The sequence below is a fragment of the Chamaea fasciata genome, unplaced genomic scaffold (assembly GCF_029207755.1).
Source record: "Chamaea fasciata isolate MVZ Bird 193981 ecotype frontalis unplaced genomic scaffold, bChaFas1.0.hap1 SCAF_937, whole genome shotgun sequence".
In the NCBI taxonomy this organism is placed as follows: Eukaryota; Metazoa; Chordata; class Aves; order Passeriformes; family Sylviidae; genus Chamaea; species Chamaea fasciata.
The window spans coordinates 34075-38352 of record NW_027095022.1 but is presented as its reverse complement, the minus strand read 5'-3'; positions in this window follow the sequence as shown (position 1 = coordinate 38352).

Below are 4278 nucleotides of genomic sequence, written 5' to 3'. Positions count from 1 at the left end.
ATGTTATATTTATATTCTATTCTATTCTATTACACTATATTATATTATTATATTGTGTTGTATTATGTTGTATTATATGCGTGTATATTATATTTACTACATTACATTAATTATATTACATTATATTACATATTCTATTCTATTCTATTATTATATTGTATCATATTATATTGTATTATATGTGTGTATTATATTATATTTATTACATTACATTAATTATATTACATATTACATTACATTAATCACATTACATTACATTACATTCTATTTTATTATATTTGATTCTATTTTATTACATTTGATTTCTATTTTATTATATTTGATTCTATTTTATTACATTTGATTCTATTTTCTTATATTTGATTCTATTTTATTACATTTGATTCTATTTTATTTTATTTGTTCCATCACATTAGCGCGTATTCCACGCGCGTCATCTCGCATTACGCACGGAGCGTTAGCGCAAGCAACAACCCCGCGCAGCTGGCCGGGGGAAATGAACCATTTTTTATCTTCAGACGCCCCCAAAACCTCAAAAATTCCCCCCAAAATCCCCCCAAAATCCCGATTTTTTTTTTTTTTTTTTAATGGGGTGGGGACACAGCGCTGCCTAAAAACTTTTGGGATCCCGAGGGGGTAAAAAAAAGAGGAGAAAAAGGGGGTCAGGGGTAAATTTTGGGGGATCCCAGGAGGATTTTGGGGACCCCTCCTCACAATTCCCCCCCAGACATCCAAATTTCTTCCCCTCGACCCCAAAATTCCCCAAATTTTTTGGGAGTGGACTCTCTCAGCGCTGCCGTAAAAACTTCTGGGATCCCGAGGGGATAAAAGAGGAGAAAAAGGGGGTCAGGGGTGGATTTCGGGGACCCGGGGTGGGATTTTGGGAACCCCAGGAGGATTTTGGGGACCCCTCCTCACAATTCCCCCCCCAAACCACCCCAAATTTTTCCTCCTCGACCCCAAAATTCCCCAAATTTTTTGGGAGTGGACTCTCTCAGCGCTGCCGTAAAAACTTCTGGGATCCCGAGGAATAAAAAAAGAGGAGAAGAAGGGGTCAGGGGTAAATTTTGGGGGATCCCAGGAGGATTTTGGGGACCCCCTCCTCACAATTCCCCCCCCCCCAAACCACCCCAAATTTCCCCTCCTCGACCCCAAAATTCGGAATTTTTTTTTTTTTTTGGGAATTCAGCGCCGCCCTAAAAAACCTTTGTGACCCGAGGAGTAAAAAACGGGGGATGGAGGATTTTTGGGGACCCCCCCCCCGCCCCCCGGGGGGGTTTTTGGGGCGCTCACCGAGGAGGAGGAAGGTGAAGACCCACTGCAGCACGGCCAGGGTCTGCAGGCGGCGCCGCAGGGGGACGCGCAGGGGGGCGAACTCCAGCAGCGGCATGGCCCCGGGATTTGGGGAGGGGGATTCGGGGGGTCCTGGGGGGGATTCGGGGGGGTTTGAGGGGGATTTGGGGGGTTTGGGGGGGTCCTGGGGGGGATTTGGGGGGGTTTGAGGGGGATTTGGGGGTTTGGGGGGGTCCGGGGGGGATTGGGGGGTTTGGGGAGGATTTGAGGCGGGTTTGGGGGGGTCCTGGGGGAGGATTTGGGGAGGGGGATTCGGGAAGGGGGATTTGGGGGGGTTTGGGGGTCCTGGGGGGATTTGGGGAGGATTTGGAGGGATTTGGGGGGGTTTGGGGGGTCCTGGGGGGGATTTGGGGAGGATTTGGGGGGGTTTGGGAGGGTCCTGGGGGATTTGGGGAGGATTTGGAGGGATTTGGGGGGGTTTGGGGGGTCCTGGGGGATTTGGGGAGGATTTGGAGGGATTTGGGGGGGTTTGGGGGGTCCTGGGGGGATTTGGGGAGGATTTGGGGGGTTTGGGGAGATTTGGAAGGATTTGAGGGGGATTTGAGGGGGGTCCTGGGGGGGATTTGGGGAGGATTTGGGGGGGTTTGGGAGGGTCCTGGGGGGATTTGAGGGGATCTGGGGGATTTTTGGGGGGTCCTGGGGGGGTTTCGGGGCGGGGGGGTCTTGAGAGCGAAGGGGGGGGAGAACTGGGAGGCGGAGGAGTGGGTTTGGAGGGTTACTGGGAGCACTGGGAGCACTGGGATAGGTTGGGGGGGGGTTACTGGGAGCACTGGGAGCACTGGGAGCACTGGGATAGGTTGGGGGGGGTTACTGGGAGCACTGGGAGCACTGGGATAGGTTGGGGGGGGTTACTGGGAGCACTGGGAGCACTGGGATAGGTTGGGGGGTTACTGGGAGCACTGGGATAGGTTGGGGGGTTACTGGGAGCACTGGGATAGGTTGGGGGGGGTTACTGGGAGCACTGGGGGGGGTTACTGGGAGCACTGGGATAGGTTGGGGGGGGTTACTGGGAGCACTGGGGGGGGTTACTGGGAGCACTGGGATAGGTTGGGGGGGTTACTGGGAGCACTGGGATAGGTTGGGGGGTTACTGGGAGCACTGGGAGCGGTTACTGGGAGCGGAGGGTGAGAGTTACTGGGAGCGAGCGGGGAATACTGGGAGTCACTGGTCTGTACTGGGAAAGGGGGAAAGGGTTACTGGGCGGTCCCAGGGGTGGGGGAGGCGTTACTGGGAGCCACTGGTCTGTACTGGGAAAGGGGGAAAGGGTCACTGGGGGGTCCCAGGGGTGGGGGAGGCGTTACTGGGAGTCACTGGTCTGTACTGGGAAAGGGGGGAAGGGTTACTGGGGGGTCCCAGGGGTGGGGGAGGCGTAACTGGGAGTCACTGGTCTGTACTGGGAAGGGGGGAAAGGGTTACTGGGCGGTCCCAGGGGTGGGGGAGGCGTAACTGGGAGTCACTGGTCTGTACTGGGAAGGGGGGAAAGGGTTACTGGGGGGTCCCAGGGGTGGGGGAGGCGTTACTGGGAGCCACTGGTCTGTACTGGGAAGGGGGGAAAGGGTTACTGGGCGGTCCCAGGGGTGGGGGAGGCGTTACTGGGAGTCACTGGTTTGTACTGGGAAAGGGGGGGAAAGGGTCACTGGGGGGTCCCAGGGGTGGGGGAGGCGTTACTGGGAGCCACTGGTCTGTACTGGGGCGGCCCCGCCCCCTCCCGGGGGGATTTTGGCAATTCCGGGTTGTGCAAAGGGGGGGGGGGGGGGAAGGTGAGGGGGGCGTGGCCCAGGGGGCGTGGCCCGGGAGTATGACGCCGCGTTTGAAAGGGGCGGGGCTTGTGGAAACGTGGGCAGTGGGCGGGGCTTTGTAGAAACACGTGAGAAAGCGGGCGTGGCCTGTGGGAACACGTGGGCGGGGTCTGTGAAACACGCGGGGGTGGGCGTGGCTTGTGCAGACACGCTGGGAAAGTGGGCGGGGCTTGTGCAGACAGGGGGATGTCACTCGGGGGTGACTGGGACACACTGGGATGGACTGGGAGGAATTGGGATGAACTGGGATGCACCGGGATGAACTGGGAGGTCACTGGGATGAACTGGGATGGACTGGGATGAACTGGGAGGAACTGGGAGGTCACTGGGATGAACTGGGATGGATTGGGATGAACTGGGAGGAACCGGGAGGTCACTGGGATGAACTGGGATGGACTGGGATGAACTGGGAGGAACTGGGAGGTCACTGGGAGGTCACTGGGACATACTGGGACAAACTGGGATGCACTGGGAGGTCACTGGGACAAACTGGGACAAACTGGGATGTCACTGGGAGGTCACTGGGACAAACTGGGATGTCACTGGGAGGTCACTGGGCTGAACCGGGAGGAACTGGGAGGTCACGGCGAGGTCACCGGGACAAACTGGGATGCACTGGGAGGTCACAGGGAGGTCACTGCAATGAACTGGGAGGAACTGGGACAAACTGGGAGGAACTGGGAGGTCACTGGGAGGTCACTGGGAGGTCACTAGGAGGTCAGTGGGACATACTGGGACAAACTGGGACAAAGTGGGAGGTCATTGGGACAAACTGGGACAAACTGGGATGTCACTGGGAGGTCACTAGGAGGTCACTGGGACAAACTGGGACGAACTGGGACAAACTGGGATGAACTGGGAGCTCACCTCACACAGACTCAGCACCACCGGGGGGGGGTCACGGGGTTTATTTGGGGTTTGGGGACATCCCCGAGGGGCTCCTGTCCCCTCCTGGTGGTCTTCAAGGTCTCGGGGACGTCCCCGAGGGGGTCTGGTGACATCTTGGGGCGTCTGGAAGATCTTGGGGGACGTTCCCACCAGAGTTCCTGTCCCCAAGAGAGTCCTGTCCCCTCCTGGGGGTCTTCAAGGCCTTGGGGACGTCCCCGAGGGGTCCCGTCACCTCTCC